This window comes from Meriones unguiculatus, chromosome X (assembly GCF_030254825.1).
Source record: "Meriones unguiculatus strain TT.TT164.6M chromosome X, Bangor_MerUng_6.1, whole genome shotgun sequence".
Lineage (NCBI taxonomy): Eukaryota > Metazoa > Chordata > Mammalia > Rodentia > Muridae > Meriones > Meriones unguiculatus.
In genome coordinates this window covers 144,848,382-144,859,695 of record NC_083369.1, presented here as the reverse complement: position 1 = coordinate 144,859,695, position 11,314 = coordinate 144,848,382, and the positions used below count along the sequence as shown (strand labels likewise).

General features: G+C 36.1%; 1 pseudogene; it reads left to right on the top strand.

Moving 5' to 3' along the window:
* The first annotated feature begins 7,455 nt into the window (after window positions 1–7,455).
* Window positions 7,456–8,661, top strand: LOC110542152 (large ribosomal subunit protein uL3-like; annotated as a pseudogene).
* Window positions 8,662–11,314: the final 2,653 nt, after the last annotated feature.

Genomic DNA, 11,314 nt, shown 5'->3' with positions numbered 1-11,314 from the left:
AGCCTGCTATTATAGCATCTCTCGGTTTGTTATTTTTGATCAAGATGATTTTTGATAATTCTATATGTGTGTGCACGTATGTGTGTTCAAGCATGTACACATGTATATATAAAATTTCATATGCTTTCTATTTTATAGTTTTATAAAGAATGATATTATTTTGGTAGATTACCGTATTATAATGACATTTTATTTCTCTTGTGAGTTTTTAAAATGTAGTACCACAATAATCCTTCAGTTTCTGTAATACAATGTATCATTATTAGCAATATGATATACAGTAGTTTTCTTGAACTGATACATCCCATTTATTTGGTATTTTTGTCCTTTGATGAACATCTTTCTGATGCCCTCATGCTAGCCTTTGCCTTCCATTCTATTATTTTTCTAAGAGTTTGACTTTTTAAGACTTAATGTTTGAGTGAAATCATATGTTACTTATCTCTATGAACATGTCTTACGTTACTAATAGAAAAACAAAAGACTAATAGAATCTTCAGTTCTATATCTTTTGACACAGTGACAATGTTATTCTTTATGTGGCTGAAGAGTATTCATTACCCATATTTACCACATTATCTTTATTAGTGCATCATCTTTATGCACTAATATGCACTTTCATATTAGATGCACACTTTAGTAGCTTCCATTTCTTGGCATTTGAGAATAGTACTTCAACAAACATGGGGGGAAAATGTCTGTTCCACATACTGATTTCATTTCTTCTGGATGCATATCCAGTGATGGAATTGCTGGCTAGTGCAGCAATGCTTTTTTCATATTTTTTTGAGGCGTCTCTACACTATTTTCCACAATGTCTGTACGAGTTGACATTCTTATCAATAATGCACATTATTCTCTTTACATCCTCTCCAAGATTTGTTATTTTTAATAGTCATTCTAAGTGAAAGGATTTTTCTTGTTTGCTGAGGTACTTTCCAAAAGACAAATGTTTGTGTGTGTATATACATACACATGTGTCTGTATAAAAATCACACAGTAAGTTTTGTTTCTATATCCTCTTTTTACCACTCCCTCTTCTTCTCCATCCCTCTCCTTTCTCTTTCCATTTGTATTTTTGAGGCAAGGCCTCATTCATTTGCCTTAAGCTATTGTCAGCTTTATTATGTAACCTAGACTAACCTGAAATTCCTGGTGATCCTCCTGCCTCAGCCCACCCTTACAGTACATGGGCCACTACACCTAGCTCTACTTGTTTACTAGTTGGGAAAAAAAACAAACCTAGATTTAGTCAGAAGTAGAAGTGGAAATGGAATTCTGCCACCATATATGAAAGTATATTTTCATATCTGTAAAGAGGATAAAATGGAGTGAATAGAAGTTTATGTGTTGATCTTATTTATACAGTTTATAGAAAAAAATGAATATAAAACTTAGGGTTTTCCAGTCATAGTAATCCCATAAGCCAGGGAATCAGAGTAGTATTTTAATGTAGAAACTCTAAAAGATAAATTGTATTTCATTATGCACTTCAGCTGAATATTTCCAGCAGTTGAAATTTGCTGAGGAGGAAGTGCTAAATCTCATCCCATTTATTTTTGGGGTTCTATTAGACGATATTGAATTGTTGACATGTGCTGGGAAATGTGTTAAAACTCAGTCATTATTTCTACTTCCATTCTGAATGTAGATTTGTTTTGTTCTGTAGGATGGTTTTAGATGCTGGAAAGAAAAATAGTCTTATTCTGTATACTTCAATGACACGATAGTGAGGGTCAGTTGTGGACCCATTACTTTATCTACAAACACACAAGTAACTGTCCTAAAACAGTAGTAAACATAGAATACAGAAGGAGTTTCCAAATTGTAGATTTTTGGAGAGTACAATAGCAAGTCAACCACGTTTTACTTTCTTAATCTCAATGCTAGAAAATATGGGACACTGAATGTCAGCCTTTCATCAATCAGGATAGTGTGGCTTGTTCTCTGGAGGAAAAGAAGAATAAGAAGTAGAAATAGAAAATCTCCACAAGAGTGAGACTATTGACAGCATATCTCCCCTGGATTTCTACTCACTAAATAATTTTGTGGCATAGTAAACCACCCCTGAAATTAGGACTATCAAATGACAATATATTGAGCTCATGATTTAAGAATTTGGATTGATCTCAACTGATTTTGTTCATGTATCTGTGGTTATCTATCTATTAGGTTCTGTAGGTACTTGGATGACTTGACTGTTTGCACCTGATCTATGAGGTGTCTTATTCCTGAAGAACCAGGCTTTATGCAAGAGTAGAATCCAGGTTTGAATATAGCAGATGATTATTTTTCTCCCATTTGCCTTGCTAATTCAGATTGTGGGCCAACACAGAATCAAAGGTAAGGAGGAGAGACAACACCTTTGGAATTTGAGTTCCAAATTACATGGCAAAAGGTTGTTCTAGTTACAGACAATAAAATGGATACAGAATTGGATCGATTTCTGTAAGAAATCTGTAATACCTACCCAGCTCCATCCAGTATACTATACTGCTAACCATGGATATTTTCACATACTGTTTTTATGGAAGTCAAATGAATATTTAATAATTGGCAAATGCTTTGTATTATATTAGAAACTACGGTTTCCCCCACTAGGAATAAAGCAAGCAGTTTTTACTGTTACAGATGACAGTTTTAACACTGAACTAAGATGAAAACATTTTATTTATCAAATAATTGACTGTAAATAAATCTGAAAATTGGTGTCAATCTTCTACATTTCTCAGAGGCCTACATTCTCAATAAACTTTTCTATATTTTACCCTAAGTCACATCCTTTCAGCGAAAAAAACAAACATTTCTAAATAAACCTATCATATTAGGAAAACAGTACATAACCTATATAAAGGGCTTGGGGCTATAGATACGTGGGTCATGTGGTCAACTTCTCAAACCAAACAAGTTTAAAAACAACCCCATAAGCAATAAAAGCAAACAAACAACTTGTAGCAAATGAAAAGTTTTTGGAAATTTTTGTTTATGCAGTTTATCAGCAGAGCCACGGGGAAAAGAAAGGAATCAGCTTGGGGTTTATTTTTTCCATCATATGCAGTATTTGTTTATAAGAAACAATAAAAGAATTTAAAATATTCATTCAGTTGTTTTGAAGTTTTTGAATATAGCCAGACTTTGAATTAACATATCTATTGATTTTTTTAGGTTGCTGATGAAGCAGTTGTGCCCTGATTTTTGTTGGATGTATTCTTATGCCGATCTCTAGCCCACCTGCTTATTTGTAACTTTCACTGTTTGTTTCTGGAGGCTGTACTTCAGACTGGGTTGGTCTGTCTCTGGAGTTTGGATTATTCTTCAGGAAGATGAGAGAGGTCCACCAGTTTGAGAATGGTTGTTGGTCCCTCAGCTGTAGCTAAGGGAAGAAGGTTGAAGGCACATGTGCACAAGCTTGGGACTGGCATGGAAGTGTGCCTTAAAGGACAGGGTGCTAGAACGTGTAGATGCCTGGAAGGGTGGAGCTATCATAAGCACAGGTAGCAGTGCTGGTGCCATTTCAGGTGCAATATGCACATGCAAATGCCCCAAAAGTCTCAGTGCCCCACAGTCCTGCAGTACTGTCCTCCAGGTATTCAGATCTGTCTGGGTTGCACCTTCTTGGCTCCAGAATTTTTTGCCTGGATTTGCCTGGGAGACCAGCAAAACAGGGGTTTCATTGTTGATAATGCTGGGCCAAGGATCCCTATGTTGCCCACAGTGGGCCTGTGGGTGGGACGAATCTGATGTCTGGCTCCTAGAGTAGACAGTTCTCATTTAAAGGTGCAGTCCCTTGCTTGTGGGCCTATGCTGAAAACACAGGCTTTCCCCCTGTTCCCTACTCTCAGATTTGGGCCTGCAGGGGCAAATGAAAATGTTGGAGATCAGTCAGCTCAGAGGTGTCTGCTGTTTGGCCACTGGGCAGGGAATCCCGTACTTGGGTTAGCAGCCTCTGCCATCTCAGTCACCTAGCACAGAGGCTTCTGCTTGGGGCAACCACTACTGCCTCTGTTGAGGAGAGAGGCCTGTGCTTGGGGCACGTGGAAGTGCAGGGACTTTGACTATTCACCACTCTAAGACCCTGGAGTCATCCACAGGCGATCTGAATCCAAACTGTCCCAGCTCATGGGTTGTCCCCTCTTTCCCAGGAAGCCTCATTGTCTATGTTCTGGCTTCAGCTACTCTCTACTCACCAATTTTGGAGTTTTAAATTCTCTGCCCCTCAGATATGGTGTGCCCTGGTCGCAGCCATCTTGGATCACCTCTATAGCCAGCCTTTGAAATGGAACAGTGCTTTCATTGTGTAATTGAAATCACTTTATTTCAGCACTCGTTTTTAATGATAGTGGTAAAATACTCTGTGGGATCATAAATCTTCCTTGAGAGTATCATGGACTAACCTTAAGCTTTCATAAAGAACACAATCATCTTCTATTTGGGATAAGTAAATATATTTGAAAAGAAAGGTAGACAAAGAAGCCACTAACCGACTCCATGAATAATATGAATATGTAACACTTTAAAGGGGCAATATGAATCCAAATATTTCATTGTATGAGAAAGTTTATCATGTTCTATTTTTTCTAAAATGGATTTGGATTTAGTAAACCATATTCCTTAATGTACTACATGACTTTTGTTTACTTTGCAAGCTTTCTACAAATCAAGCCAAATCCTTAGGTACAATTTAAATTTGTGGCTAGAGTAGAGGTTATAATCTTAGTTAGATATACTCTCCTCAGTGGAAGAAAATCTCAAACAATTATGGAAACAGATTACATGAACACAAAGTGACCTAATTATATGGTGCTTTCCCAGAAAAAATCCAATATTAACTTAAAATAGAGCTAAAAATGCAAGTTTAATTAATAATAGGTCAAACCAGATTTCAAGCAATATACACTTAGAATTATAAAATACCTTATCTTTACTTATGATTTTTTTCCAATAGCTGAATCCTACATTGTCAAATCCTGCATATTTAAAATAGTGATTTTAAAAAGCAAAATAGCATTATATGTTGATAATGTTTATTGCTGAAATTAGTATTTGATTTATTGAGAGACGATATTTGTCTGTTTTGGGGGGGTAAGTGAGAATTCAATACATGCATACAGTATGAGATTATGAAATAAGGATCGTAAGTCTTTCTGATTATTTTATATCAGCCAATGAATTTTCATGTCATGCCTTTCTTAGAAATCATTTATGCTGACTTGAGGACACTTATAATTGGGTCACCTTTTATTCTTATTTAAACATCAAGCTATTGGGAGAAAGAACATCGTCTTTTCATCTGTACTCTCTGTGCTACACGCCCAGTTTTGCATGGCATTTCTACTTTACTACCAACTCCAAAGGTTGATGATCTTTTTCTTGAAGCTGAATTCTGTTTTTGAAAATTTCTCTGTTGAAAACACTAAGAGTTTTCTAAGAGTTGATGCTTCCTAGGCCTGTCTTTCTTTCTTCATAACCAAGTCCTGTTGGCCAAATTATTTTCTATCTCTCACTGATATTGTTATACTTATCTTCCAACAATGTTGTGAGAATTATCATTTTCTCTGTACCTTAAAATCATTTAATCTAGCAGTTAGTACATAGTGTGAAACAGTGCCTTCTATTTAGTTCATAATAATTTATGATGAAGATATTTCCTAACAGCATTGAGTATAAGTTAATAACTTTTTCTTCAACATGGTAGAGATTTTGTTCTACTGATTCAGCCTGAAAAGTTTGATAACTATGGGCATATAAGGAGAATTCCTTTAACTAGGTTCCAAGACATATTTTCAGTATTACCTCTATTTCCAAGGAGAAAGTATCTATATCAAAGTCATATTTAATATTAGACCCTCAGTTCTGTACTTAACTCATGTTTTTCTTTTATACACTCATTTTATGTATCAAAACTTAACCAACTCCAATCACTTGTTTTGGTAAAACTGTTTGGATGATTTTTAAATTTCATTTATACTCTCTTTACTATCAAGAATTTCCATTCTGTGCTCCTTCCAACCATTTTACTCAGCCAAGTTTCCTGATTAGTTTTTCATAACCTAGCTAGGTAATTATCCCTGACTTATCCTTCTCTATAACCCACCAGATGTATTACTAGTATCACACACAATACCATGACCTAGTATGACTATATCACAAATGATATTCAGAATCCCCTTCGACTCTTCCAACTGATGCACAACTCATGGGATGACCCCTTTCCCTGCCCTATTTCAAATACAATTTTTCTACCCATACAGTTATACCAGCGCACTCTAGACTTGGACCAAGAAACACAACTGGTGCACCAGGGCAGTCCTCTCTACCTAATTCTGATTTCACTCCACCAAAGCTATTTCCAAAGTTTAGGTACAACTAGCTTGAACATCTTCTCCTCCAGCTCAATTAGCTCAATGCATCTCAGACATAGAACTTAATAAAGAAGTCCAACTTCCAGGGTCTCACACTTAAGAAAAAAAAAAACAAAAAAAAACAAAACATGATTTGAAATATCAAACCAGTATCTTTTCTTTAAAACTTGCCAACCCTGTAGAAATATTCTCCAATGAGAATTACCTAAATCAACCCCAGGACACATAATTTAAAACAATAATCATAAATAACAGGTGATTTCTCAAAGAAAAAATAGAAAGTAAAAAGATTCAGGAGAAATGTATTTGCAAGCCCTAAAATGCTATATCAGCTAATATAGACTAATATGCCCAGTAAAACTATCTGCCATAATCAAGGAAGAAGAAAAATTTTCCACAAAATAAACAGCCTAAAATATTTATACACTGCAAACCAAAACTAAAGAAAATACAAGAATTATTTCATTCTAAAGAGATGACTGGACACACCAGAAAGGTTGTTGAAAGAAATACTAAGTCATACTTACTGAAATATAAAATATCCCTGAGAAAATAAACAACACCGAAATTCAACAGCATGATGACGAAAATTAACACCCACAGTTCAATAATAAATTTAAATATCAATGAACTCAGTTCTCCTATCAAAAGACATGGACTGACTGAATGGATCAAGAAACAAAATGCTCTCAAAAAACCAAAATCAAAACTAAACAACAAACAAACAACAACAACAACAAAATCAAACAACAACAGCAGAAACAAAATGCATCCATATGTTGTCTAAAAAGAGCATTGTAGCCTTACAGTAAAAGGATGGAAAAAGTACTCCTCTTAGATGTAATAGGAAGCAAACAAGTAATGTTCTCTTAAGACCTGACAAAATAAACTTCAAACTAAAACTTAGAAGAGATAAGATGAAGACTTCATTCTAATCAAGGTAACAGTTGATCAAGAAGATTAACTACTATCTTAAACACATATTCACCAAACTCTGGGGTACCAATTTAAAAACAAACAAACAAACAAACAAAACAGAATACTGGGTTCAAACATACAGATTAGCCCTCTGTCAGTGGCATGTGACTGTGAAATGTCACACAGGAAATTATCTGCCCCCAGGCATGGGTCCTTGGGCTTCTTGCTTGGGAAGTAAAATAGCTTGCATCATGATAAAGTGAAGAGCTTCCCCAAGGATGACCCTTCCAAGCGTGACCACCTAACAGCCTTTTTAGGCTACAAGGTTGGCATGACTCACATCATCCTGAAAGTTGATAGGCCAGCATCTAAGGTGAAAAAGAAAGAAGTAGGAGAGGCTGTAACCATTGTGTAAACCCCACCCATGACGATTGCTGGCATTGTGGGATGCCTAGAAACCCCACGGGGACTCTGGACCTTCAAGACTGAGCACATCAGTGATGAACGTAAATGTTGTTTCTATACGAACTGGCACAAATTTAAGAAGTTTTTTTTTTTTTTTTTTTACCAAATACTGTAAGAAATGGCCAAGATGACATGGGCAAGAAACATCTGGAGAACTTCAAGAGCATGATGAAGTACTATCAAGTCTTCCATATAATTGCCCACACTCAGATGCGTCTACTTCCTCTGTGCCAGAAAAAGGTATACTTGATGGAGATCCAAGTCAATGGGGCACTGCAGCTAAGAAGCTATACTGGGCCTGAGAGAGACTGGAGCAGCAGATTCCTGTAAACCAGGTGTTTGGAAAGGATGAGATGATTGATGTTATTGGGGTGACAAAAGACAAAGGGTACAAAGAGGTGACCAGTCATTAGCACACAAAGAAAGTGCCCCACAAGACCCACAGAAGGCTGTGTAAGGTTGCCTGTATTGGAGCCTGGCACCCTGCCCATGTGGCCTTCTCTGTGGCTCAAGCTGAGCAAAAGGCTACCATCATCGAACAGAGATTAACAATATTTACAAGATTGGTCATGGTTACCTTATCAAGGATGGTAAGCTGATCAAGAACAATGCATCTACTGACTATGACCTGTCTGACAAGAGCATCAACCCACTGGGTGGCATTGTCCATTATGGTGAAGTGACTAGTGAATTTGTTATCCTCAAAAGTTGCGTGGTGGGAACCAAGAAGAGAGTGCTTACTCTTAGCAAGTCCTTGCTGGTGCAGACCAAACTGTGAACTTTGTAGAAGATTGACCTGTAGTTCATCAATACCACCTTCAAGTTTGGCCATGGTTGTTTCAAGACCATGGAGGAGAAGAAAGCATTCATGGGACCACTCAAAAAAGACTGCATCACCAAGGACGAAGGTGCTTAATGCTAGAAGCAATTTGTGCAACTGGTAGGGTCCCAAAAAATATTTTCCAGTGTGGGGTACACACAAATTAGCATCAACCCATTAATAGGTGATTTTAATACTCCATTTTCTAAAATAGATAAGTCATCTAGACCAAAAAATTATCTTAGAAACATCAGAATTAATTGACATCATACAATGGACTTAGCAGATATTGAAATATTATTCTGACTAAACACCAAAGAACACACATTCTACCTTGCAGCACATGGAACCATTCCCCAAAGAGCATACTCTGGGACACAAAACAAATGTTCACAAATCCATAAAGATTGAAATAACTTCTTGTATCCTATGTTACCACAAGTTAATAACACTTAAAATTGAAAAAATAAATCTCTAGAGAATACATAAACTCATGGAGATTAACTAACTCATTACTGAAGGATGAATGGGTCAAAGAGTAAATCATACATTTACCTTCAAACTTAATGACTTTACTTTTTCTTTAGAGCTGAATAGAATTCCATTCTACATTGTTGTGATGAAACCCCTGCTTACCCTTGCACAAGCTGGGAAACCCCATCTGCTGTCCTTCCACTCAACCCTGCCAGCACAGGGAAACCCCCTTCTCATTTGGAAAAACTCCAGCCTAATACTCTATTACTCCATGTCTTCACGTTTCCAGCAACTTAAAAGAGAGTTCCCACCCAAGGGCTCAGTTTTTTATTATATATGTATTTAGTAAAAACTACAGGTCAAAATTACTCAATAAAAATTTTGCAAACAGAATTCAAACATATTGAAATGATTATCCACCATGACCAAATTGACTTCATCCCTTATATGCAGATCTGGTTCAATATACACTGGTCAATAAATGTAAATTTTTTGTAAGTATGTTCATGTACTTACAGAAAAAAATTGTATGATCTTCTCAGAAGATTAAAAAAAGTCTGAAAAAAATCAACATGCATTCATAATAAAAGTCCTGTAGAATATAGGGCTGGAGTGATCATGAATCGACATAATAAAAGCTACATATGAGAAGTCAACAGACAATATCACCCTAAATGGAGAAAAGCTCTAAGAAATCCCAGTGAAGTCAGAAATGAGATAGAGATGTTCACTAACTTCACTCTTTTTCAATTCTGTGCTCAAAGTACTAGTACAATAAGGAAAGAGAAAGAAATTAATGGGATACAAATCATAAAGAAGTCATATTATTCCTATTTTCAAGAGATATGACACTATATAAAAGAGATCTCAAAAATTTTACCAGAAACTTTTAGAAATAATAAGCAAATTCATCAATGAGACATTAGAATCAGCCTGTACAAATCAAAAGCTTTTCTATAAAACAACAACAAAAGAAGGAAATTATGGACACATTCCAATTCAAAATAACCTACAAATATATAGGAATGAATCTTAAAAAAAAAAAAGAAGTGAATGAGTTCTACAATGGAATCTTCAAACACTGGCACTGGCAGAAGAAGAGAAAAAGAATCTAGAAAATAAAAATACATCTCATGCTCAAAAATTGGTAGAATTAGTATTTGTGAAACTGACCAGTTAGCAAATGCTATTTGCAGGTTCAATGCAATTTCAATCAAAATCACCTACTCATTCTTTACAGAATTAGAAAAAGCAACCTTATATTCAAATGAAACCACAAAAGACCCCAGATAGCCTAAACAATCCAGAGGGAAAAAATCCAGTTCTAAAGAATTTATAATTCCATATCTTAAGATATATTAAGGATCCACAGTAATGAAAAAAAAAACATATAATACTTGTACCAAAAGATATGTGTAGTTCAATGGAACAAGGTTAAAGACGTATATATATAAATGCACATACCTTCAGTTACCTAATATTTGACAAAATGTTAAAAACATAATCAGAAAGAAAGAAAACATCCATAACAAATGGTGCTGAGAAAACTTGGTATCCACATGTAGAGAATGAAATTATATCCATATCTGTCACCCTGCACAAAATCTAACTGCAAATGAATCATAGACCTGAATATAAAATTTGAAAAAGAGAAACTTTTAGGGGAAAAGAGACAGTATCTATATGACATAGGTCTGGGAAAGAACTTTCTAAAGATTTTTAATTATTGTTGTTATTTTTAAGACTTTATTCATTTGGAATCCCAGTTGTAGCCCCCTCCCTCATCTCCTCCCAGTCCCACCCTTTCTTCCTCTTCTATCCATAGTCCCTAGTGCGTTGATAGGAAAAATACTCCTCCCCTACTGTATGAACCTAGCTTATCAGGTTTCACCAGAACTAGCTGGATCATCTTCCTCTGTGGCCTAGTAAAGCCATCATGCCAGGGGTGATTAAAGACCAGGAAATCAAGTTCATGTAAGAGTCTGCCCCTGTGTCACTTACTAGGGAATCCATATGGAGACTGAGCTGCCTATGGGCTACAGCTGACCAGTGGTTATAAGTTCTCTCCATGCATGCTCTTTGGTTGATTCATAAGTCTCTGCAGGCTACCTCTGGGCCCAGAATTTTTGGCCTTGTTGGGCTCCTATGGAGCTCCAGTCCCCTACAGGTCTTTCTGTGTCCTCCTTCTTCCATGAGACTCCCTATGCTCTGTCCAAAGTTTGGTTATGAGTCTCTACATCTGTTTTGATCCCTTGCTGGGTGGAGTCTTTTAGAG